The 27,683-nt window shown below is 44.5% G+C and overlaps 1 long non-coding RNA gene across 1 annotated transcript in view; it reads right to left on the bottom strand.

Annotated features, from left to right (window-relative positions):
• Nucleotides 1–12,516: 12,516 nt before the first annotated feature.
• The window catches only part of LOC141253052 (uncharacterized), a 55,859-nt gene continuing 40,692 nt past the window's right edge, over nucleotides 12,517–27,683 (bottom strand). Inside the window, exons 2-3 of the long non-coding RNA XR_012314207.1 lie at nucleotides 14,226–14,351; nucleotides 12,517–12,989 (exon numbers count right to left, since the gene is read on the bottom strand). This is a non-coding gene — a long non-coding RNA (uncharacterized lncRNA). The remainder of the gene's footprint in view (nucleotides 12,990–14,225; nucleotides 14,352–27,683) is intronic.

Here is a 27,683-nt window from a genome sequence, read left to right as displayed (position 1 = left end):
ACAAGGAATGGACATTAGACCAGTGGAAATCTGTGCTTTGGTCTGATGAGTCCAAATTTGAGATCTTTGGTTTCAACCACAGTGTCTTTGTGCGACGTAGAAAAGGTGAATGGATGGACTCTACATGCCTGGTTCCCACCGTGAAGCATGGAGGAGGAGGTGTGATGGTGTGGGAGTGCTTTGCTGGTGACACTGTTGGGGATTTATTCAAAATTGAAGGCATACTGAACCAGCATGGCTACCACAGCATCTTACAGCGGCATGCTATTCCATCCGGTTTGCGTTTAGTTGGACCATCATTTATTTTTCAACAGGACAATGACCCCAAACACACATCCAGGCTGTGTAAGGGCTATTTGACCAAGGAGTAGAGTGATGGGATGCTACACCAGATGACCTGGCCTCCACAGTCACCAGACCTGAACCCAATCGAGATGGTTTGGGGTGAGCTGGACCGCAGAGTGAAGGCAAAATGGCCAACAAGTGCTAAGCATCTCTGGGAACTCCTTCAAGATTGTTGGAAGACCATTTCCGGTGACTACCTCTTGAAGCTCATCAAGAGAATGCCAAGAGTGTGCAAAGCAGTCATCAAAGCAAAAGGTGGCTACTTTGAAGAACCTAGAATATAAGACATATTTTCAGTTGTTTCACACTTTTTTGTTAAGTATATAATTTCACATGTGTTAATTCATAGTTTTGATGCCTTCAGTGTGAATGTACAATTTTCATAGTCATGAAAATACAGAAAAATCTTTAAATGAGAAGGTGTGTCCAAACTTTTGGTCTGTACTGTATATATATATATATATATATATATATATATATATATATATTTTTTTTACACTGTGTATACTGTATGTTTTGATTTGCAGATCTTGTGGTACATAAATCACAAACCTCAGCACCTTTAGGTGTAGCTGTGTGTGACGCTGTTACCGGATAAAGGAGTAAGAGGCTTCTGTTGAAAGTCAAAGGGGAGGTATGGAGCACTGGCTACGCCCAGGAGGAGCCTGGTGTTAGCTGGGATCAGTGACACAGATACAAAAAGGACTGAACTCTTGAGATTTAAGGACCGATACACAGAGAATAAAAGTCCAGGATTTTGGAAAAGAGATAGAGACTGGTGATGCGCGAGCGTGTTCTGTTAACCTTTTCGGCGAGCATGCCTAATAAACAGGCATTCTCACATGTATTAAAGCTGTCAAACAGTCGCAAATCATGCACACACAGTGAGTTAAACATAACATTCCAGTAAGCCGCAAATACTCGGGAAAACACCCAAGCATGCTCGTAAATCTCGAGTAAGAAGCATGCTCACTCATCACTAATAGAGACCACTTTGTAGGAATTTTGTTGTGTATCACAATGTCTACAGTTATATGAAGTCACAATTAAAGGGATTTCAGGGATTGAACAATTGATGGCCTATCTGCAGGTTAGGGCATTAATATAACTTTGGTTGGGGTCCGCCAATCTGCATTTATACCACAGTTATCTCTAATTTGGTCTGGCAGCAACCAGATATAAGCGATGTATGGGGTGGAACACAAAAGCACCATGCATTACACAGTGACCATAGTGGAGTACTGCACTCTATACCCCTTCACTTGAAATAAAAATTTCAGCTCAATGCGCAAAAGATAAACATTGTTTTTTTATTTTTTTTACAAATTTCAGAAAAAATTTTCAACACTAAAATGAAAAAAAACTGGTTTGATATCATCATATTGGTAATGACCTTGAAGATCATATTGTAAGGTAATTTTTACCTCTGAATGGACGCCATAAAAACCAAACCCAAAAAACAATGGCATAATTACGATTTTTTTTCCATAATTTCACTGCACTTGGAATTTTTTCCCGTTTTGCAATAGGTTATATGTAGTGTTGAGCGAGCACTAAAATGCTCGGGTGCTCAAAGCTCGGGCCGAGCTCGCCGTGATACTCGGGTGCTCGACCCGAGCAACGAGCCCAATGTTAGTCTATGGGAGACTTAAGCATTTTTGCTGTGGCACCCCCGGCAGTCTTTTAAAAGCCTAACAAGTGCCCAAAACGATAGTGACAGTGCTCAAATGACATGGGGACAGCAGGGGGATCGCCCCAGGAAGCATTTCTGACCCCCAGGTCACTGCTGTCAACAACGTGGTCAGAGGTATTAAGCCACGTTTACGGGCTCACAATAAAACGTTCAAAAACGAAAGTGAAACTTTTTTCCTGTGAAATATGTTAAGGAACATCCTTTCCAGGGAAAAGACTTGTGTATAAGTTAAAATAAATGACCAAAAACAAAAATACTCCTCCACACCTTCGGCTATGTTCACAAGTAGCATTTTTTATGCGTTTTTGCACTTTTGTATTGCTTTCAACTATGACAAATGCATTCACCGGGAAATGTCATTTTAACATTTTACAACCTTATCTGGCCATGTGCTGTGTGACACATGCATAAAGTGCTGAAAAGACATGGGAACAGCATGGGGAAGACCCCTGGAAGCATCTCTGACTCCCAGGTCACTGTCTAAAAGTGTGCCCATCATAAATGATCCTTGCCGCATCAGAAGATGCAGACTTGCAACTATCCCCATGCAAGTTCTAGTCCCAGGGCAGTGTTCAATTGAACCTCCCCCATTCCTTGCAATACAAGCGCAAGTATGCAGCCTGCCACCCACCCACCCCTAGGCTGCAATACCATACTGCTTGCTTGCTTGTACTTGAAATTGGGCCTTTTAGGCATGTGGAGGCGGAATCTGGCCACCACGTCATGGCTGTGTTGGCGGCCTGGAATCCATACTCAGTCCCCAGCCGCCCGGCGGCCGGGTGTCCATACTCTGTCCCCAGCTGCCCCGCGGCCGGGTGTCCACACACGGTCCCCAGCCGCCTGGGGGCAGCCGGGTGTCCATAAACGGTCCCCAGCCGCCCCTATTTCTCCTTGGAACATCCCCCCACACACTTTTCTTAGCCCGGCCTGCTTTAGGCAGCATTGGACGAGCCCACCAGAGAACCAGACTCCTCCGGTGGGCCCTGACTTCTCCATCGGTGGAGTTGAGAGTGCCAAGGTGAGGAGTATGATGATGATGACAGAAGTTAGCATCTGCTATGTTTTCTTTTAATGCAAGTGTAAGTGTGCAGCCTGCCACCCACCCACCCCCAGACTGCAATTCCATACTGCTAGCTTGCACTTGAAATGAGGCCTTTTAGTTTGGAGGAGGCCGAAGCTGGCCACTACCTCATGGCTGCTTCGGCAGCGAGGTATCCATACTCAGTCCCCAGCCGCCCCTATTTGTCCTGGTGTGCCTTATACATAAGATTAAGCGCGTATACCAAAACATTACCTGTGCCCTCCCCAGCGCATTTAGTGGGAAGGAGAGCCTATTCTGCTGTAGTGTGTGCATGCCAAACCCCTGTTCATGGTACATGCGAAGATGCCTCCCACCTTGCACCTGTCGTTGCAGACTTACAACTATCCCCATTCAAGCCCTTGTCCCAGGGCAGTGTTCAATTGTACCTCTCCCATTCCTTGCAATGCAAGCGCAAGTATGCAGCCTGCCACCCACCCACCCCCAGGCTGCAATACCATACTGCTTGCTTGCACTTTAAATTGGGCCTTCTAGGCATGTGGAGGCGGAATCTGGCCACCACGCCATGGCTGTGTCGGCGGCCTGGTATCCATACTCAGTCCCCAGCCGCCTGGTGGCCGGGTGTCCCCGCTTGCTCCCCAGCCTCCAGGGGGTGGCCGGGTGTCCATACTCGGTCCCCAGCCACCCCTATTTGTCCCGGTAACCTTTCCCACACGTTTCTTAGCCTGGCCTGCTTTAGGGCAGCATTGGCAAGGCCAACGGACAATCAGACTCCTCCGGTGGGTCCTGGCTTCTCCATCAGGGGAGTTGAGAGTGCCAAGGTGAGGAGCATGTTGAGGATGATAGAAGTTAGCATCTGCTTTGTTTTCTTGGAACGCAAGCGCATGTATGTAGTAGCGGCTAGGCCTGAGGTGGTCCGCGTTTTGGCGCATATCCTACCTCCTCCGAGGATTGCTGGATGTTTTCCTGCTACTATCCCAGTTCTATGACTCCCGTTAAAACAAAGCTTCAGGTGATAAATGATGGATGAGGTAGTGGCAAAGGAGAAAGAGCAGGAGGAACAGGGACCATTCACATCAATATCAGGCCTGTCAACCAGATATGTCTTGTAGGATATGTTTCTGTAACAAAAGGAGCGGTTCGGCTACACAGTTATAGGGCATACAGTGAGTGCAATGCCTACCAAAAATTTCGAGGCACTCCAATGCCCCTTGGAAATGACATGGAGGTCAGAGGGCGTTAACTAAACCTTTTTTTCCATTTATAGCAACTGGGTCTCCTGTGCACTGTTGGCCTAAGCAGTGAATGGAAGGCTTTCCAAAAATTATGAGGAACTGCAATGCCCCTTACAAGAGCCATGTGTGGCACCCCAGGGGTCTGGTCACCACAGTAATAGAGATATTATGTCGGAGAGCAAGTGGGAGGTTTCCTGGTCAGGATCCCTTAAACATGCAATATCCTCCTGCCCCAGTCCTGGGAGGGGAGAATTCTGCCCTTATAAACTGGATCTGGGGCGGGGTTGAGTGAGTCAGAGAACAGAGAACAGTCAGAGTCAGAGTGAGAGCAAGGGAAAGTAACAGCAAGGAGCGCTGTAGGAGCTAGGAGCTAAAGACCAGGGGCTGGAAGCTGAGCAGAGCTCGCCCTGGCCGAAGACAATAGGAACCAGACACAGGAGTCCGAGGCTGTGAGGACTTATATATCCAGCAGCAGAAACCAGCCGGCAGGGGATTTCAGGTCCTCTGGCCATAGAAGCCCGGAGGCTCAGTCACAAGCAAGGGACCAGCACCGCCGTCGTGGAGCGGAGGCTAACAGAAGGCCCCAAGTCACCAGCCATACGGGTGAGCACTACACGGTACACTCAGGGACGTGGGCTACTTCTACCCGCTTACAGCAAGGTAGCCAGGAAGACTGCAGACAGACGGGGAGGCCTACAACTCCACCTGGCCAGGGGAACTCCTGCTTGCTCACAGACTGACCAGGCCTCTTATGCTAGCCAGTACCCCCGGGAGGGTCTACCTTATAATCATCAGTAAAGACCCTGAACTGCACTGCAAAGACTCTGAGTCGTTCCTGCTGCGCTCGTGCACCATCACCCCCATCATCCACACTCACTGCCTTGAGGCTATACTCCTCCCGTGGAGAGTTATCCCATTCTCTGCTGCGCACACAACACCAGCCTCAGCGGTCTGCCTCACAGCGGTGGTACTCCCTGACCGCAATCCACGGGTGGCGCACTCGGACAATTAACCTCAAAACCTAAGAAAGACTGCCACTGGTTTGACCAGCCTGAGCCACGGGACCGGGTCACCGCCACGGAGACTACAGACCCCAGAGACCCGGCACCGGGTATCCCACACACGTATACACACGGCCCAGGGGGCGCGTCACATGCAGTACAGCATATTACAAACATAAGTCCCATTATTGGGGAGTTGGTCTCCCATAGTATTTGCTTATGCCTTGCAAGCAAAAGCTGCCAAAAATTAGGACGGAGCAACTTGCAATGCCCCTTACAAGAGACATGCAGTATAGCATATTACAAACATAAGTCCCATTATTGGGGAGTGGGTCTCCCATAGTATTTGCTTATGCCTTGCAAGCAAAAGCTGCCAAAAATTAGGACGAAGGAACTTGCAATGCCCCTTACAAGAGCCATGCAGTACAGCATATTACAAACATAAGTCTAATTATTGGGGAGTGGGTCTCCCATAGTATTTGCTTATGCCTTGCAAGCAAAAGCTGCCAAAAATTGGGACGGAGCAACTTGCAATGCCCCTTACAAGAGCCATGCAGTACAGCATATTACAAACATAAGTCCCATTATTGGGGAGTGGGTTTCCCATAGTATTTGCTTATGCTTTCCAAGCAAAAGCTGCCAAACATTAGGACGGAGCAACTTGCAATGCCCCTTACAAGAGCCATGCAGTACAGCATATTACAATCATAAGTCCCATTATTGGGGAGTGGGTGTCCCATAGTATTTGCTTATGCCTTGCAAGCAAAAGCTGCCCAAAATTAGGACGAAGAAACTTGCAATGCCCCTTACAAGAGCCATGCAGTACAGCATATTACAAACATAAGTCTAATTATTGGGGAGTGGGTCTCCCATAGTATTTGCTTAAGCCTTGCAAGCAAAAGCTGCCAAAAATTAGGATGGAGCAACTTGCAATGCCCCTTACAAGAGCCATGCAGTACAGCATATTACAAACATAAGTCCCATTATTGGGGAGTGGGTGTCCCATAGTATTTGCTTATGCCTTCCAAGCAAAAGCTGCCAAAAATTAGGACGGAGCAACTTGCAATGCCCCTAACAAGAGCCATGCAGTACAGCATATTACAAACATAAGTCCCATTATTGGGGAGTGGGTGTCCCATAGTATTTGCTTATGCCTTTCAAGCAAAAGCTGCCAAAAATTAGGACGGAGCAACTTGCAATGCCCCTTACAAGAGCCATGCAGTACAGCATATTACAAACATAAGTCCCATTATTGGGGAGTGGGTCTCCCATAGTATTTGCTTATGCCTTGCAAGCAAAAGCTGCCAAAAATTAGGACGGAGCAACTTGCAATGCCCCTTACAAGAGCCATGCAGTACAGCATATTACAAACATAAGTCCCATTATTGGGGAGTGGGTCTCCCATAGTATTTGCTTATGCTTTCCAAGCAAAAGCTGCCAAAAATTAGGACGGAGCAACTTGCAATGCCCCTTACAAGAGCCATGCAGTACAGCATATTACAAACATAAGTCCCATTATTGGGGAGTGGGTGTCCCATAGTATTTGCTTATGCCTTGCAAGCAAAAGCTGCCAAAAATTAGGATGGAGCAACTTGCAATGCCCCTTACAAGAGCCATGCAGTACAGCATATTACAAACATAAGTCCCATTATTGGGGAGTGGGCCTCCCATAGTATTTGCTTATGCCTTGCAAGCAAAAGCTGCCAAAAATAAGGACGGAGGAACTTGTAATGCTGGCACCCTGGTGGTATAGTGGTGGTTGAGGCTGAGGATAAGGAGAAGAAGATAAAACAGCCAAAACGAGGAAGCTTATACCCATGTGTGGGTGTGAAGCGGTGCATGTGAATACACCTCCAGAAATAACACAGTGGATTTGACTTTATGTTACTCTGCTGTCATTTGGTGGTGATGAGAACTCTGGCCCAATCCAGCCCTTGTTCATTTTGATAAGGGTCAGCTTGTCAGCATTGTCAGTTGACAGGCGAGTGCGCTTATCAGTTATAATACCCCCAGTGGCACTAAAAACACGCTCCGATAACACGCTAGCGGCAGGGCAGGCCAGGACCTCCAAGGCGTACAGATCGAGTTCATTCCAAGTGTCCAGCTTGGATACCCAATAATTAAAAGGCACAGAGGAATCACGGAGGATGCTGGTACGGTCGGCAAGGTACTCCCTCACCATCTTTTGAAACTTTCCACTCCTTGTGAGAGTACCCCGCGCCTCAGGGCCTGTAAGCTGGACGGGTGTCAGAAAACTGTCCCAGAACGTTGACAGTGTTCCCCTGCCTCTGCTTGATTGGAGTTGCATCTCTCTCGCCTGTACGCCTTGGTTGGGCAACGAACTGTGACCTCTGCCGCTAGCGTGTTCAGATGGGAATTTTTTTAAGAGTACTGCAGCAAGGGCCTTCTGGTACTGCCCCATTTTTGTAGACCTCTCCACCTCAGGAATAAGAGAGTGAAAGTTCTCCTTGTAGCGGGGGTCTACAAGTGTCACCAACCAGTAATGACTGTCACCCAACATTTTGACAACGCGAGGGTCACGGTTAAGGCAGCGTAACATAAAGTCAGCCATGCGTGCCAGACTGGTAACGGGCAAGATTTCCGTGTCCTCACCAAGATGACGACTGACCATGCTCTCCTCCTCCTCCTCTTACTCCTCCCCCCTGTCCTCAGGCCACCCACGCTGAACCGACGGTATGACACTTGTACAGGTACTACCGTCTACAACGCATGATAGCAGCTCCTGTTCTTCCTCCTCTCCCTCATTGTCCCCCAATGCACGTTGGGATGAGATGAGGCTGGGCTGTGTGTAATCGCCCGCTACGGCTTCTTGATCCATCTCATCATACTCTGGCTGCAATGCCTCCTCTTTAATTCTCTGCAGAGAGCGTTGCAAAAGACAGACAAGTGGGATGCTGACACTAATGATGGAGTCATCGCCACTCACCATCTTGGTGGCCTCCTCAAAGTTTGTCAGGATGGTACATATGTCAGACATCCAGGTCCACTCCTGAGGTCTTATGTGTGGAGTCTGACCTGAATATCGACGGCCTTGTTGCAGCTGGTACTCCACAACTGCTCTCTTCTGCTCACAAATCCTTTGCAACATGTGGAGGGTAGAGTTCCAACGTGTGGGGACATCACACACCAGTCGGTGTGCCGGAAGCTGCAAACGCTGCTGCAACACAGCAAGGGCGGTGGAAGCTGTAGCCGACTTGCGAAAATGAGCTGACAGGCGGCGTACATTCACGAGCAGATCTGGCAACTTGGGGTACGATTTAAGAAACCGCTGAACCACGAGGTTAAGCACATGAGCCAGGCATGGTACGTGTGTGATCTCACCTCGCCTCAGAGCCGCCACCAGGTTACGGCCATTGTCACACACGACCATGCCGGGATGTAGGTTCAGCGGTCTCAGCCACAGATCTGCCTGCTCTTTCACAGCTGTCCACAACTCACAAGCAGTGTGAGGTTTATCACCTAAGCTTATGAGTTTCAGCACAGCCTGTTGCCGCTTGGCGGAGGCAGTACTGCAATGCTTCCAGCTTGTAACTGATGTGGTGATATCTGAGATGGAGGCTGAACATGAGGAGGAGGAGGAGGAGGATGCGCAGGAGCAGTACACTGTGGGGGCAACTCTGACTGACATAGGGCCCACAATCCTCGGTGTGGGGAGGATGTGTTCCGTCCCAAGGTCCGACTGGGTCCCGGCTTCCACTATGTTTACCCAGTGTTCCGTCAGAGAGATGTACCGTCCCTGGCTACAAGCACTTGTCCACGTGTCCGTTGTCAGGTGGACTCTCCCAGTAATTGCGTTGCTGAGGGCACGGCAGATGCTTTGGGACACGTGCTTGTGTAGTGCGGGGATGGCACACCGGGCAAAATAGTGTCGGCTGGGGACCGAGTACCGAGGGACGGCCACCGCCATAAGATTGCGGAAGGATTCCGTCTCCACCAGTCTAAAAGGCAGCATTTCCAACGCAAGCAGTCGTGAAATGTGCGAATTTAGGACTGTGGCCTGTGGGGCGTTAGCTGCGAATTTCCGCTTTCGTTCAAAGGTCTGGGATATGGACAATTGAACGCTGCGGTGGGACGTGGACATGGACGTTGATGCTGTTTCTTGAGAAACTGCCATAACAAGTGAAGACTGAGAGGAGAGGGCATCTTTACATGCAGTATGGACAGGGGATTGCCTTGCACACACAACAGGGGGTTCTATTGCACGCACAACAGTGGAAGAAGCAGTGGTGACACCCGCTGACACGGCTCGTGGACCCTGGGTTTCACCCCACAAAGTCGGGTGCTTTGCTGCCATGTGCCTGATCATGCTGCTAGTGGTTAGGCTGGTAGTTTTGTCACCCCTGCTGATGCTGGCATGGCAGGTGGAACATATGGCCTTTTTGGGGTTATCAGCAGAGTCTTTAAAAAAATTCCAGACTCTGGAAGACCTACCGCTTGTACTGGCAACGTCCCTCGTGTTGGTGTTACGGGGAATGGTTGCCTGCCTTCTGTCTGCGGCCACCACACTGCTTCTTCCTGCCTGTTGGGGTACTCTGCCTCCCTCCCCCTGTGTGCTGCTGGCCTCACTCTGCATGTCCTCCTTCCACGTTGGGTCAGTTACTAGATCATCCACCATCTCCTCCTCTTCCACTTGCGCACCACGATCCTCCTCCTCACTTCCTGGCAATTGTATCTCGTCATTGTCCACCTCTTGTGACAGATTGCCAACATCGACTTCCTGTGGCCGTGGCTGTTCAAATATTTGGGCATCGCAACATGGGATCTCCTCTTCCACCACTTCAAGCGTATCAGGCGAGGGGCCCAAATATGGAAATGGACCAGTGAACAGCTCTTCAGAGTGTCCAAGTGTGGGATCACTTGCTGTCTGACGACACTCGGCATGGTGGGAGGAAGGAGCATCAGGGTGAGGAGGAGTATGCGGTCGAGACTCACGGCTACTAAGAGTTGACCGTGTGGAAGACAGACCGGAGGTGGTGGTGCCCAGGTAACTGGAAGTATTATCTGCTATCCAATTAATAACCTGTTCACACTGATCAGTTCTCAATACTGGTGTTGTTCTGTGCTTCCCTAGTAATTCGGTCAAGAAGTGGGAGCGAGAAGATGTGGCCGTTGGTTGTGGCACATTTTCACCTTGGCCACGGCCCCGTCCTCTGCACAAACCATCACCAGAACGTCCACTTCCACGTCCCTTGCCACACGCCTTGCCCATTGTAAATGAAGTAAAATAGCTTACACTTGCACTATCAATGGAAAAAGGGTAATAAAGAGTAGATTAGAACCGTGGAAGAGGAAAACCACAGTTATTGTTTACTGGGGTATACCACACTTTTTTAAATAGAGATATGTGCGGCTGAACAGTGAGCGACACACTCAAACTGCTTTTTTTTTACATACCAAAGGCCCAAAACTGGATAGTACAGCTATTTGACCCGTGGAACTGCGAAACCACACTGGGAAGTCTGGCCTACACAAGACTATTTTCAACAGATATATTTTTGTGTCACAACAGTCAGGAGACACTACTGTTTTTCTTTACGGAAAAAACTACCAAAAGCTGAATAATAGAGATTTTTTACCGTGGGATGGCAAAACCACAGTTATTGTTTACTGGGGTATACCACACTTTTTTAAATAGAGATATTTGCGGCTGAACAGTGAGCGACACACTCAAACTGCCTTTTTTTTAGATACCAAAGGCCCAAAACTGGATAGTACAGCGATTTGACCCATGGAACTGCGAAACTACACTGGGATGTCGGGCCTACACAAGACTATTTTCAACAGATATATTTTTGTGTCACAACAGTCAGAAGACACTACTGTTTTTCTTTACGGAAAATATACCAAAACCTGAATAATAGAGATTTTTTACCGTGGGATGGCGAAACCACAGTTATTGTTTACTGGGGTATACCAGACTTTTTTAAATATATAGATTTGCGGCTGAACAGTGAGCGACACACTCAAACAGTTTTTTTTTTAGATACAAATGGCCCAAAATGAATAATACAGAGGTTTGAACCGTGGAAGTGCAAAACAACACTTCTGTTTCTCTAGCCTACACCAGACTATTTTCAACAGTTATATTTGTGTCTGAAAAATCAGAGACACGCTTTTTTTTTTGGGGGGGGGGGGGGGGGACACCAAAAGGTTAATAAGACGGGTATCTGTACAGTGTGAAGGAGGAAAAAAAAAAGGAGGATTTAGATGAAAAAAAAAGGATTTTTCCTGGCCCCCGACACCTGCTGCTAAGTCCAGCAATTTCAGCAACAGGAGCACACAGGACTGTAATGCAGCGTTTGCTGGTATAAGCACTGTGTCTCCTATACAGCCTGCCTGCCTGGTATCTGGGATGGATATTAGTCCTGAAAAGGACTGTTTGTTTGTTCTGGCAGCCTTTACAGACCCTACACTAACTATTTCGCAGTTTATATCTCTCCCTAAATCAGCAGCGCTGTCCCTACACTGTCTAATCCGGAGCGACTGTGTCCAAGATGGCGGCGCCCGGTTTTAAATACTCGAGGTGACACTGTGCGGCCAGCCAATCACTGTAATGCCCACAACCAACATGGCTGCAGCATTACAGTGACTGCCTGGCAATCCCTGCTTGTTCATTGGCTCAGTAAAGAGAGCCAAACATGCAGGGCGGAGACCCGAGCTCCTGCCCGAGTAACCAGGAAATGCTCGGTGGTCGCCGAACATCCCGATTAACGTGATGCTCGGGCGAGTACCGAGCAGTGTCGAGCATGTTCGCTCAACACTAGTTATATGGTAAAATAAATGTTTTCATTCAAAACTGTAACTCATCCAACAACAAACAAGACTGTATTGAGGGAAAATTTAAAAAAAAAGTTATAATTAAGAGAAGAATACTGGAAAGGATAAAAAGCGTAAATAGACCTGGTCTTGTAGTGAGCACACAATCACTGATAGAGTCTGAGGCTGCTGCAGACCCACGAAGAAAATTGTAAGACAAAAAACTGGAAGCAAATGGGTTAATCTGCGCTGCCGTCGAAGAAGAATGAAGAGATGCAAAATCCAAGTGTAAGCGATTTATTCGTCAACATGTTTCAAAGTTTTACAAGTTTTTTAACAGGACAAAGCTTCATCAGGACAAATAACTGGTTGGACCATCCTTAGCAGCAACAGCTGCAATCAAGTGTTTGCGATAACTGACAATGAGTCTTTTACAACGCTCTGGAGGAATTTTGCCCGCTCATCTTCGCAAAATTGTTGTAATTCAACCACATTGAAGGGTTTCCGAGCATGAACTGCCTTTCTAAGGTCATTCCACAGCATCTCAGTCGGAATAATGTCAGGACTGTGACTAGAGCACTCTAAAGTCTTCATTTTGTTTTTCTTAAGTCATTCAGAGGTGGACTTGCTGGTGTGGTGTGGATTATTGTCCTGCTGCATAACCCAAGTGCGCTTCAGCTTGAGGTCACGAACTGATGGCCGGACATTCTCCTTCAGGATTTTTTGGTAGACAGCAGAATTCATGGTTCCATTAACAACAGCAAGTCTTCCAGGTCCTGAAGCAGCAAAACAGCTCCAGATCATCACACTACCACCACCATATTTTACTGTTGGTATGATATGGTAGACAACAAGTGATAAGATTGCTGAGCATTGCCAATGCTGTTTGCTTGTTCAGACTGAAAAAAAAGAAGGCAGAAACAGTAATAAAACCCTTCTATCTTCTCCTCAAGGAGAACATCTGTCTATTTATCTGAAATTATAAGTCTTTGATTATGCTGCCATCATAGAATCCATTTTAATGAAGCCATTATATGTGAAATGTTAACTTATAATAGGTGTGCAAGGTTTATAGAACAAAACTAATGAGTGGACAATTTGTGCCATAAAAAGCGCTAGTATGAATAAATCTGAACTTTAGACACTTGTAACTTATTTCAACTAACAGAATGTCTGAATTTGTTGTCTACATTAACCAAGAAGTTGAATGATTTTGCCACTTTCTTATAAACACAGTATATTTCTTTAAACATATCTTAAGTTGTAAAAATTAATAAAGTACCTTTATTTTGCATCCTACTGGCTTTTCAACACCTCCAAGCACTAATTTCCCTGACTGGCTCATGCACAAAAGCAGTACTAAAACTCTTCTCCTGGTAGGGAAATTAATGCTTATATAATGCAAGCTAAATTAAAGTGTAGCGCCGGTGTCTCTGCATCCTGCCTCCCTCCCCCTGGCAGAGATGACGACTCACTCACCGCCGCAGCCCCCATCCTGCATGTTCTGCTCCTCTTTCCTCTTCCTGCTCTGCTGCCGCTCGGGGTGCACGCACGGCTTGGTTCCCCGGGCACTGTGCTTAGGGGGTGCGTACGTGGTCCCGTTCTCTTAAAGGGACAGCTTGCGCTGTCCTAAAGTGTCCCCAGCCAAAGGCTGGGAGACACTTATTATTTAAGGCACCTTCACCTGATGGGAGATGCCTGTGCAACGTTGTTTGTCTGTTTTCCCTAACACAATTGCTAGTTCTCAGGTCCCAGTGCTTGTATTGAGCATACCTGCCTGTCAATCAGCCATGCCAGCTCACCTGTCTATCAGCAGTGCCAGCCCACCTGTGTATCAGCCGTGCCAGCCCACCTGCCTATCAGCCGTGCCAGCCAACCTGTCAATCAGCCATGCCAGCCTTCCTGTCTGTCATTTGTGCCTGCCTGCTAGCATACCAGCTGTGCCAGCCTGCCTGTCTATCTGCCGAGCCCACCTGCAGGCCTGTATACCAGCTGTGCCAGCCTTCCTGTCTATCAGTTGTGCCCACCAGCACCAGCCTGCCTGTGTTGTGCCAGACTACCATTCCTGGCCACTCCTGCCTCCTGTCCCTTGGAGATCAGCTACCATCCACCCGAGGTCAGTTGCGGAGTAGCACCTGGTTCTGCCGTCCTCGTCTCTCCTCGGATCGCGGTATCATCAGCCTCCATACATCCGAAGCCAGAGTTGGTCAGGATCCTCCGGGCTCTCCTCGGATCATAGCACAGTGGTTCCACCACCCACTCTGTAACATAAAATCACATTAAAACATATCTGCTACTGTGCATGTACCAAACAGTGTTATGCAGGCATGAGCAATAGAATTCAAAGTACAGGCAAAATGGAAAGTCATACAGTTCCAGCGCACATTCACCAGAAATTGGTTTCTAGAAGCTAAATGACAGGAGATTTCAGAAACATAAATATGTGGGTCAGGTAACCACCAAGGCATGGCATAGTATCGACAAAATCGACGCATATCCAGTTAAAAAAAAGGCCAGTTTATGTGTGGTGAAATCATTATTAGAATACCGAATATTTATTTTTTTTACTAAATATTTAGATTTCTATTATTTTCCTTTTTAATTCATTTGCAGTAAAATTGAAAGCTGAGAATGTAAAAATTTTAATTCATCTATGTTAAAACTATGAGTTTGCAATAAACACTCATAACTACATTTTCTGATTTACAGTTGAGCATAAATTAATCTATAACCATGAGTTGTGCAATACAAACAAAGCGAATTATTCATGCGTTCATCTGTTCCTCCTCTAAAATTCCTTTTTTAGTTTCATCCCCGTGTTACTCATTGGACTTTTCAGGACGTCCTGTGGTTCTTTGTCCCTAATTTAGTGTATGACATCTGTGATTCGTTGCCAAGATGACATGTCACTGGAGTTTCCATTTGTTTATACATAGCCCTAGAGTCAACGTAGAAAAAGATACTGATGGTTAAGATCATAAGACAGGTGGTTTTTATATTAATCACAGCAACGTCTGGATACTCCAAGATGGACAGCAAATGCTTATGGTTTATACCTGTTCTTCATACAATGTAAATGCTATAGCGTCATGTCCACACTTGTTCCACCGGCACATGATAAATACCGGTAATTGAATTCTGTGTTATCTGTTATTTTTATGTCAAATTCCTCAGCACTGTCCTAAAATGTATTCCCATTGGCACCACACTTTAGGGTCAACTTTTTGAAAGAAACCAGCATGAACACAGACATTGCCAATATGGCCATATGGAACCAATGGTCTCGGTCAGTTTTCAAAACTCACCTGCACATCTACAAAGGATTCACCAGGGGTTGGGCTTTGTGATCAGCGTGCTTTGTGAGTATTTAAAATTACAGGCTTATTTACATTGTTGCATGGTCTGCACAACGCACTTTTTTTTCCCATTGGCAGAAGTACTTGCATCGGAACATACCCATTAGGAGGAAAGAGTTGTCGACAGCCACCAGCTATACCCTGTGAACTGCTTTCCCTGTATAGTAGAGGAGGTGAATACCTCTGAGGATTATCTGAGATATACGCCATTTCTGGGAAAAGTCTGATGTTGAAGCAGTGCTGGTGACTTTTGAAAACTGATCTTGTAACTGTAGAGGACTAGACTTAAAGAGAATCTATCGTCAGGATTTTATACCCCAAGCTAATGGCATTTACGTAAAGGCGTTTTAATGCTGAGTAAATCCTTGCCTTGCTTGAAGAAATCTGTTTTGGTGTTTTAGAGAAATCCATAGTTCAGTTTGCAACTAATGAGCTGCAAGTGCAGCGTGGTGGACATTGCACTTGCAGCTCTCCTGACTTTCTCCCTATTTCCCTCCACTGCCTGCCTCCTGTCCTGTACTGAAGCATGAGTGACCAGTCAATCAGAGATAAGAGGCAGGCGGCGGGTGGGAAATAGGGAGAGAGGCAGGAGAGCTTTAAGTGCAATCTCCACCCCACTGCACTTGCAACTCATTAGCTACAGTTTCAACTCTGGATTTCTCTAAAACAGCAAAATGGATTTCTACAAGAAAGGATTTACTCAGTATTAATATTCCTTTAAATGAATGCCATTAGTTTGGGGAATAAATCCTGATTCTCTTTAAACCATAATTAGGCTCCATCGTTGTTTTTTTAATTGATGAAATGCTAATAGCTATATTCAACTGTATTGCCACGGTCTCAATGTTAACTTCTGAGTAACACATACGGAAGGCCATAATACCAGTCACACCTGGTCCTTTTGTATTGAATGGGCTATTGACATCCGCCTACATAATACATATCTGTCCTAATGATATCTGGCATAACCCATACACTTATACAACAGGTTTCTGCTCGGGTAATTGGAATATGTATGAATATCTAGAAACCTAAGGAGAATTTACACTGTAAGATAATCGTGAACGAACTTTGTTAAAAACGCCCGTTTCACGATTATCTTGCCGTGTAAACAGACTGTCAATCACCCGATGAACGAGCAACACGCTTGTTCGTTGGGTGAAATGATCTTTTGCACAGCGTAAAAGATCATCATTCTCGGTGGTTCATCATCCTGTGTAAACAGGACTCGCACTGCCGAGAACCATGGCACTGATTGATCTAGTAAAGATCGCTCAGTGCGCATAATTGGCTTTTGTTTGGCATATAGTTGCCAATCGGTAAAATTGGTCTTGGGAAATATTTATCAGAAACCGCTAAAGAATAATAATAAAACAATACTTAGAGCTTAAAAAGGTAGACTGTAACATTAACTGGCAAAGTCTTTATAAACTGGACATGTCTGGTGACCCGGCTAAGATTTTTCCTCAGTCAAGGTTTTCTGTGTGACTTTAGTCTTATACCTTCAAATTTATCAATTTACCAGAATTAATGTGACAAAATTGCTGATTTCACATATTTTTTTTCTATTTCGATGCTATTGTTAGTGGGTATGATAGACACCACCTTCATGATTTAAATGTGCATAAAATCAATAAAAGTGTTAATGGAGGGTAACAATTCAATAGGTCTGTCAGGTAATACATTGTCACACATCAAAAACCCACATATATTTCATGTGTACATTTTCGTTAACAAATTGAAGACATGAAAGATATAAAAAAGGATGTAAAAAGTCAAAATCCATCATCCATTAGAATATACACTCAAACACTCAAACGTGTAATCTACTACAGAGTTAGCCACAAAAAAATGCTAATTCAGGTTGAGCAAAGTTTGTATCACATATATATATCTACAAAAACATCTACAGAAGTGCAGTTTGCAGCCTGATCCAAGTTTCGGATGTTTTAACTCTTGGAAATGTCCATCCGGTAATATAGGCTGCATATAATATCTGTATATGTCCAAGGAGCTGCTCTTTTCACTGCTCATATATCAGCACAGCTTCTATCCTGCAGTTATTTCTTCTTTATGCACTTTTCTACATCCTATTTTCTCTACCCTCCATGAGACTGCACATTTCTTTCTTCTTCTCACTTTGGAAATTTGTTTACTACCTACTTCCCCTCCCGGCTGCAATCTCTAACACTGAGAGAAGGGAAGGAGATGGCAGAGAGAAATATCATTCCGGGACCTCTGAAAAACTTGCAACATTTGTACAAATCTCTAAAAAGGACCTACTGATACTGGGGCAGCAAAATGAAAGAACATTTTTAACGATCTAGAAAGTTGCTTAAAGGGGGTTGTTGTGAAAGTCTGCAGGCACTTTTAATTCTTGCAGCACGTGAATCGCACGTTGTCAAGATTCTCCGGTGTCGCTGCCGAGATCGGGTGGTCATGCAAGCACAAATATGCGATTTGCATACATTTGATCACATTCCGATAAGACGTATTCGGCCTCACTCAATAGAAGTGAATTTAACGAGACCAAGTACATCTAGTGGGAATGTAGCCAGACATATGTGACTCACCCCCTGGGCCGTGGGGTACTCTGTAGCCGGGCCGGTCGTTGCCAGGGGAGATGTCACAGTGGCGGTGACCCGGTCCGTGGAACAGGGCGGTCAATAAAAGGCATCTTTGGGAAAGGGGATTATAGTTTTTATATAATGTTCGTGACGCCACCTGTGGTATGCGGCTATATGGAGCCGCCGCTGTGGAGCAGGTCCTCTGGAGCTGATGTTAATGCAGCAGAGTTGGTTCAGCTCTCCACAGATAGAGCTAAGCTCCAGGGCGGTGCGGTGATGGTAGATGATGAAGTAACTGTGGTTGTGCAGTGTGGTGCAGGGGATGAGGGCGCAGCAATGATTCACAAAGACAGTGGGGTGCAGTCTTCAGGGTTTACTCACAGTTCTGTCTTTGCTCCTGGTTACAACTGCCAGCTTATAACCTCCCACTTCGTGCTGCGTTCACCGGGCAGGGGTTCATCAATCCCTCAGGTAATTCCAGAGTGCCTGACAGGACCCCATTCTAGATGTCTTTCTCAGCCGTCTTCCTGCGCTGGCTCTCACCCTTCCTGCCCTGCGCCTCGCAAACAGAGTCCCAAGCCAGTATCCTCGGATCTTTCTGGGCAACCTGGAATTCCCTGGATCCTATATGGTTACCTTTTTTGCGACTTGAGTGCGGATGCGGCAACTACTCCCTGAAAGAGTAGAAGCCTCCGGTTTCTAGTTGAACGTTGTAATTCTCACTAGTTAGGGGCCAGTCCCCTTCTGTGGCTCAATCCCTCCACCACCTGGTAGATTCGGGCGTACGGGTGGCCTCCCGCACTGCCCGTATCCCTGGGATCCCTTCTTCACTCTGCTCCTGTTCCTTCCTCCTCTCCTTCTCCTGGGCCTCTTTCACTCAGGCCCGTGCTTCTCTGAGCAGAGCTCCTGCTCCCAACTCTTCCTCTGACTCAATCTCCTCAGACTCCCTCTAGAATGTTCCACCCTCTCTTTTATATCGCTCCTTACTGAGCTCCCCTGAACCACTTCCTCCACCCACACCCACTACATGGCTCCCCCTACTTTGGTTCCCCCCACCCCAGCCAGAGACAGGGCTCAACAGAGGAGCAGCGCATCTTACCCTTCCTGCCGGTCTGGAGTAGTGTAAAGTTGGATGCAGGTGTTAGGGTCCCGGGCAGCACTCTATCCTTACCTGAGAGTGAGATACCACACCTCTGGGTGAGATGCAGTACCTCTGTGGCGACTGAACCCGCAGGGGCGCCACATATGCAAATTTCATACTTGCGGCCAAATGACCACTCGATCTCGGCAATGACACTGAAGAATTCTAAGAGCGTGCTGTAAGGATTTCACCACAACAAAATCCCTTTAAGTTTGCATTCAGAAGTGAACAACAAAATAAAACTCTGTGGAGGTGCACAAAGCCTTGAAAATGTGCTGGAGAGATTTAGATTAATGCAGAGCACACATTTTTTTTCATAAACAAGCCACCAATCTTCTTAAATTTACCTCCATTATATTCATAGGTGAATTCAACCTGTTCCATAGCGGTGAATTTCAGCTCCCAACCAGCCCCAGATGTCAAGGAATGCTAGGAGATGTAGTTTTAAAATGCATTAAAAGCAGACAGACACTTGTGTCTATACTAATTACAAAGTATTTGAATCTGCTTTCTCCCTCAGTGCTACTTGACAGAGGTAAAAGCTGGCTTATGTTTCATGTGGGTCATGTGGTGCACAGTTTACACATTGCAAGTCGCAAATCATTTTGCCACTTTGGTTTTCATTCCAGTGATAAATCTAGCAGGACAAGTAGCGCTTTACCACTTTGAAGTGCAGATTAATGTTATCCCTGATAATCTGTTACATTTGTCATTTAATGAGCAGACTCACATACACAGACATTAGAAGGAGGTTATGTAAATATACCATCCGGATGATACTATTTGTCAACTCAGAGTAACACAACAGTCAAATACTTTTGGCCTCACTGGACAGAACTGGTTTACAAGTGTGAACAGAAGCCAAAAAAATGAGGTTGAGTGGGAATTCTCTATCTATCGATCGATCGATCTATCTATCTATCTATCTATGTATCTATCTAAAGTCTCCTCACCGTGACATGCTTAACATGTCGCTCTCCTCAAGGAGAAATATTACCCCTAGATACCGGTCTGAAGCCTCTCACACAGCCAAACCAGAACACACACTTTGCACTGACGAGGGGCAGTACCCCGAAACACAGTGTCTGCAAATGGAGTTTCTGGTTCTTGCTTATATCCTAAGTCATGTGCTAAGGCTCTTTTAAGGGTCACTATTGACTTTTAGGATTGCTACTTCCTGTAGGTGGAACTAGAGTTGTGATCCTCTTCCTCTCTGAAGAAACAATTTGCGGGTTGTTATTGTTGGAATACTGCCCTGCGGCCCAGTTTCTGAAGAGAGGGGATCATGATTTGATTCAGTATATCACAGTACATGTTTGCATTCCTTGTTCCCTCAATGAACTATAGCTCCCCACAGCCAGCAGCCCTCATGCAGCTGTAGCGGTGTCCAAAGAACACCGCAAGGGAGGAATCAAGTACGGCAAAGCAGATGAGGAAGCAGAAACAAAACACCGGCTTTATTAAGTAAAAGAAGATATATGCCAGAAGATAAAAATAACAGTTTTTATAACAATGATGTTAATAACATGAATATGAGGAGAAATAGCTGAAGCGCATCACAAAACTACGCTCCAGCTATGGCAATGACAGTACAATACAAACAGTATAAATCAGGTTTACAAACTACTCTCATCTAATTCACTATCTGGCTTTTCCCCTAATCGGGTCACGCTGCTACAGCACCCTAACTAAAGAGAAAAATGAGCTACACCCTCACACAGTACTGTACCGGTGTTTCACTCACAATTGTGCAGTTCAAAAATAGATAGGCAGCTGCTGTTTGGTTTTGTTGTAGCTGAGCTAGATGAGTTATGCTTGAGTTCTTTCTCCTGTAGATTTGGTCTCTTTCTCTCTTCAAGTCAGGCAAGTCTTTTCGCCTTTCAATGATGAGGGATGGCTGACACACTGTGTTATCTGTTACCTCAGGTCACCAATCTTCAGGGAAGCTGTTCTAGAGGAGTGATGCAGCTCTATACTTTTGGACACAGTCCTGACAACAAATCTTGCAATAGTCCAGTCTTCATCTTTTCCCCAGAGAACATCAGGTCCTCTTATTATCTATCCTTATTAGGACACAGGCAAATATCCTGTCTGTTACCTCAGACACACACAAGGTCTCTCTCACTTCCTGGTTCTTCTCCCTTCAACAGGACACACCAAAACAATGGTGGGGGAAGCGACTAGTCCAAGAGCAAACCATGACACTCCCTCCACCATGCTTGACTGTAGGCAAGACTCACTTGTCTTTGTAAAACTCACCTGGTTGCTGCGATACACACTTGACACCATCTGAACCACATAAGTTTATCTTGGTCTCATAAGGCCGCAAGACATGGTTCCAGTAATCCATGTCCTGAGTCTGCTTGTCTTCAGCAAACTGTTTTGGGACTTTCTTGTGCATCATCTTTAGAAGAGTCTTCCTTCTGGGGCGACAGCCATATAGACAAATTTGATGCAGTGTGTGGCATATGGTCTGAGCACTGAAAGGCTTACCCCCCACCCCTTTAACCTCTCCAGAAATGCTGGCAGCACTCATACGTCTATTTTGAAAAGACAACCTCTGGATATGACACTGAGCACGTGCACTAAGCTTCTTTGGTCGACCATGGTTAGGCCAGTTCTGAATGGAACCTGTCTTGTTAAACCGCTGTGTGGTCTTGGTCACCATCCTGCAGCTTAGTTTCAGGGTGATGGCAATCTTCTTATAGCCTAGGCCATCTTTATGTAGATCAACGATTCTTCTTTTCAACTCCTCAGAGTTTTTTGCCATGAGGTGCCATGTTGTACTTCCAGTGACCAGTATGAGAGAGTGTGATAGCGATAACACCCAATTTACCACTCCTGCTCCTCATTCACACCTGAGACTTTGTAACATTAATGAGTCACATAACAATAAGGAGGAAGAATGGCTAATTGGGCAAAATTTGGCCATATTCACTTAGGGGTGTACTCACTTTTGTTGCCAGCGGTTTAGACACTAATGGCTGTGTGTTGTTATATAGAGGGCAGTCCAAATTTACACTGTTATATCAGCTGTACACTGACTACTTTACATTGTATCAAAGTGTAATATCTTCTGTGTTCTCCCACGAAAAGATATAATAAAATATTTACAAAAATGTGAGTGGTGTACTTACTTTTGTGATATACTGTATCTATCTATCTATCTATCTTCTATCCATTTCATATGTATTGTATTATCTATTAGCACTATATGGAAAAAAAGTATACACTACGCCTACAGAACCATTATGACATGCGATTCGAACTGCATATCCATTAATATGGAATAACGTAACAGATTCCACTTCTTGGAAGGCTTTTACAAGAAGGCGTCTGTGGGAATTTTTGCTCATTCATCCAGAAGAGCATTTTTGAGATCAGACACTGATGTTGACTTCGGTATGGCCAATGATGGGGTTGAGGTCATGGCTCTGTGCAACCAATCAAGCCAGCCAAACTCCCCCAGCCATGTCTTTATGGACTTTGCTTTGTAAACTTTGCACAGTCATGGAGAACAGAAAAGAAACTTCCTCAAACTGTTCCTACAAATGTGGAAGCTACAATTGTCCAAAATATTTTGTATGCTGAAACATTAAAATTTCCCTTGACTGGAACTAATAGGCTGAGGCCGACCACTGAAAAAATAAGCACATTGCATTATTCCTTCTCCACCAAATTTTATGGTTGGCACAATGCCAATATCACATATAGTCCAACTCTCCAAATTGCAGTTTCTTCATTAAAACTTCCACCTTTGTTTTTGCACTATAGAAAAGCAGAATTCCAGAAACATCATCGGCATCATTCCTCAGGAGTTTACATCATGTGTCTTACCATTATAATACCAGGGAAGTATTTAATTATGTAAGTTCCTTTTCATCATTAGATTGTGATAAAGAATGTTTCCGTTCAAAATGCATCATTTGAAGGAGACGTCGATAATATTTATGAAATTCTGTTTTCAAAAAATGCAAAAACTAAAGGTGGAAGTTTTTATGAAGAAACCACAATCTGGAGTGCTGGATTATATATAATATGTTGCCATTATCAGTGACTTACTGGCAGGATGCAGGAGGATCAAAACTGCTGTTGTGGAGAGCAGACACAGTCATTAGATGACACAGAAATAGCTGTAAAGCAGTTTTAAAACTGGGTGAGAAGCAGACAAACTCTGCTACAAAGGTGAGGTTGTTGAGAAAAGTTTAATGTAAATGGTCATGTCTTACTGCAAAGGAAAGTAACAAAAGAAAAATCTAAATCAAATCAAAAATTGGTGTCCCCACCATTTGCAAACAGTTTTTTGAAGGAATTCAGCCGGGAGATTGTTTCAAACATCTTGGAGAATAAACCACAGATCTTTTGTGGATGTCAATTGAGCAAATCCTTCTGTGTCTTCATGTAATCCCAGACAAACTCGATGATGATGATGATGATGACATCAGGGCTTTATGGGGGACTTATCACTAGTTCCAGGACTTCATGATCTTCTTTTCGCTAATGAAAATTCTTAATGACATTGTCTGTATGTTTGGGGTCATTGTCCTGCTGCAGAATAAACTTGAAGCCAATTAGTCAGCTCCCTGATGGTGCTGAATAACGGATACATTTCTGCTTATATTTCTCAGCATTCCGGATGCCTTATGGCTCCTTCCACTTGGTGTTGGTGCTGTGTTGCGGCCATTGTTGCTGTGGTTTTGTGGTTGTGGGGTGGTGTAGCCTGGAGTCATAATGACTCAGTCTTGCAGTGGACCGCCTGCCCTGCTGGTGCATTGTCACTGCGACGGTTGTCAGCACATGCTGTCGGTCCTTAAAGGCTATAAAAAGTTAAAAGTTAGGACCCACTGAGAGGTTCGCCATGACGTGCCAGTGGCTTCTTACAGTCTGATCAGAATGTTAAACTAAGAACCTCATGTTCAGTTATCTGTATTTTTGCCGAGAGGCATTAGATCAATGTATGATTTTTTGGATGTGCCGTCCATGTCCTTTTTTCAGCATACTGCCTTCTTTTACAGCCAAATATTCCACATTTTGACTCACTAGTCCAGAACACCTGCTGCTATTTTTCTGCTCTCCAGTTACTATGTTTTATGCATAGTTGAGCCACTTGGCCTTGATTCCATGTCGTATGATATGGATTTTTTCTCCACAAGGACCACTTCTGGCCAAGTCTTCTCCGGTGGTTCAGTCTACATGGTATGATACTTACTCATAAACCTGACTATAATTCTTCAAATTCCAGACTTTGTGCAGGTGTACCTAGAAGAATTGATGCTGTGATGCTGTTTTGAATGCAAAATATTCCACCAAATATTGGTTTAATTTAGATTTCTCTTTTGTTCATTTGCTTTGCATTTTGTTCATTGATCAAAATAAACTATTAACACTTTTATTTTTGCTGGTTAAAGTTTCAATGGTAACATTTCTTAAATTGTTGAAAAAAATATAGATGAGAGAACCTCATGTAACTACAGTGCAGAGCTGTAATTAGACCTAATTACCATTGCAATTATAATTTAGGTTACATTGAGGAGCACACTAGGGTATTTCCACTAATGAGGTTGAAAAGCTTTTGTATTGTTTGGTTGTTGTTTTTTCCTTTTTTTTTTTCAACTACTATAGCTACATTGCATGACCCGCGGAGAAGCTGTATTCAACAAAGTTAGAGATCCAGTATTAGTTTGTGTCAAATATACCATCTTGTCTACAGAAACTAATTAGATTCTGATAAACCAACTCTTCACCCAACTTTGTATAAAAAAAAACCCTTAATAATAATCCAGACGGTGCTCTCATGAACTGACTCTTGTTAATTGAAACAGTCTGATTGCTAGGGATGTACTTCCTGACAACCATGGGTTTGGGCATCCATAGCAAGTAGTCTAAATTAAATAAAATCCTTAATTTTAAGACTGAATTAACTCGAGTTTACACTTTGTTCCCACAGCACATACGGTATATTCTGTAGTTGACTTCCTATAAAATTGAACCTATGGTACCAACATATTCAAAAAGGATGTACAGAGGTTGTCACCACTCATTGGGACAGGGATTGGAATGAGTGGTGACAATCTCTGCACAGCCCTTTGGAATATGTTGGTGCCATACAGGCATCAGTAAGAGAAATTACTGTAAAGTTCGGGGTTCATAGTCCGGTGCTGAACTCCGAACACAGGAGTTCGGCATGTTTGTTTTGCAGTTCGGGAGTCTGGGGAGAGAGGGTAAGAAAGAGAGAGATTTTCCAGCTCCAAAGTTTGGGTCCCTATTGATTTCATTGGGGTTCAGGTTCAGGTTCGGGTACAATTCTGGTACCCAAACGTAACTTTGGACTAAAGTTTGGTTGGGTACCAGAACCCAAACTTCCACGGGTCCATTCATCTCCAATCATAACTCCTGTTTAGTACTGTTTACCAGTGGGCGACTAGGAACTGAAAACTCTACTGGTCAAACCAAAGGGTAGAAGCTTTTGGCTTCTGCTCCAGTGTAGGTATGGGTTGAAAAGAAAGTCTGTGGGTCCTCACATGTCTTGCTCGAGCTCATGGGTCTGTCGAGTGCCTCTGCCCCTTGATTTGAGTCATCAGTTGGGGTTTATGGCCTAGTCGTCAACTCATCTGGTTCATTGTACTTACTGTATGTAAAAGGTGTAACTTGATCACATTTCAGCCATTGGAATCTACTATATTAATGCAAATTGCAAAGTGTGAAAGTCTGATTTATTCGATAAATCCTTCTATGTGAAATGACGCTGTGCAGCTCTGTTACACAGTATGCATAGCATTGTATAGGTCAGTGTAAATAATTATAATAGAAGAGCTATGTAGCAAATGCTGGGTCTACTCTAATGGGGCATTTACATGGCAAAATAACCATGAACAAGTGTTGTTAAAAACAATTGTTTCACCATTATCTTGCCGTGTAAACAGGCTGCCGCTCACCCGATAAACAAGCAAAATGCACGTACATTGGGTGAAAAGAAATAAACTTTTGTGCAGCGTAAAACATCATTCTTCTTAGCAGTGCATCATCCTGTGTACGCAGGACTCGCACTGCCGAAAACTATGGCAGCCAATGCGGACTGAGTGATCTAGAATAGATCTATGACAGATCACTCATTGCACATTGCGTACCATGTCTGCCTGTGTAAACAAGCATTTAAATGACCGCTGATCTGTAAAAGCTTACACATCGGCAGTCACCGGACAGTACATGTAAACAGAATTGAAGACGTACAAAAATAGCTACAGATGTAGAAACACAATAGGTATTTGTGATCCTTAATGGACTGAATATTTTTTAGTTTTTACCTCTCCTCTTTTTAGAAACCTTGTTTTCATAATTGTTTTATGTGGGACAAATTGAATTACTTTTCTAGTGCTGTTATAGGGAACATAAAAATTACTGCATAATTTACTTGATTTATTTTTATTTATTTGAAATGCAAATGTAGAAATTTGCAATTTTTGGTTTAGATTTTATACTGCTCCTGTTTCACCCCAAATAATCTGTCAAAATCAATTCTCCTCCAAGTCATTAGTTGTGTGACTACCTAATATATGTCATTTGTTGGTAGTTTTTTCACTGAGAACATTTTTTTCTTTATTGCTGAGATTTTTCTCTGTAACCGGAGCATTAATAGAAACTTCAGTTACAGAGGAAGGAAGCTCCAACAGATGTCACTGGCAGAGCTAATCTGGGTCTGCTAGAACCCAGGAGCACTGCTATGCCAGGCAGACACCCGGCAATCCTGTGATCACCTGATGATATAGACTTGTTTGCATCACCAATGCTTTAGATTGCTGCATTGCTCTCACAGAGTTTTAGGTACCTGGCAAAAGGGAAGACAGAACTAGTAAAAAAAAATGACAGCTTATATCTTCTTCCCATGCTTCCCAGGAAAGGAGAAAGGAGAAAGGAGAAAGAAAAGGAAAGGAAAGGAAAAAGGAAAGGAGAAAGAAAAGGAAAGGAAAGGAGAAAGAAAAGGAAAGGAAAGGAGAAAGGAAAGGAGAGAGGAAAGGAGAAAGAAAAGGAAAGGAAAGGAGAAAGGAAAGGAGAGAGAGGAAAGGAAAAGCGAAAGGAAAGGAAGGGAGAAAGGAAAAGAGAAAGGAAAGGAAAGAGGAAAGGAGAGGAGAAAGGAAAGGAATGGGGAGAAGGAAAAAAAGAAAAGGAGAGGAGAGGAAATTGTGGTTTAAAATGTTTCCTTTTATGTTACTTTCTGTTGACAAATAGTATCATCCTAATTGCTGATTGCATATTTACATAACCTAATAATATCTATTTGTGTGTCTTCTCATTAAATGACAAATGTAAGAGATTAAAAAGGATAATATTGATCTATATTAATGAAACATGCTAAGTACTTATCCTTAAGTGGAAGGTAACGTATAATAGATTTCAGTTAATATAAGAGCTTTCAGTGTGATTCTCCCTACAGAACAACAGTGTTTTTTTACATTCAGATGGTCATCACCATATTATCATCTGCTCTTAGAAATTGCTGGTTCATAAAGTTTTGGTGGGTTGGGAGTATTT

This window comes from Phyllobates terribilis, unplaced genomic scaffold, assembly GCF_046119375.1.
Source record: "Phyllobates terribilis strain yellow unplaced genomic scaffold, ASM4611937v1 Scaffold_2__4_contigs__length_985480577, whole genome shotgun sequence".
NCBI classification, from domain to species: Eukaryota; Metazoa; Chordata; class Amphibia; order Anura; family Dendrobatidae; genus Phyllobates; species Phyllobates terribilis.
Note: the sequence above shows the minus strand (reverse complement) of the source record. Positions and strands in the feature narration are given on the sequence as shown.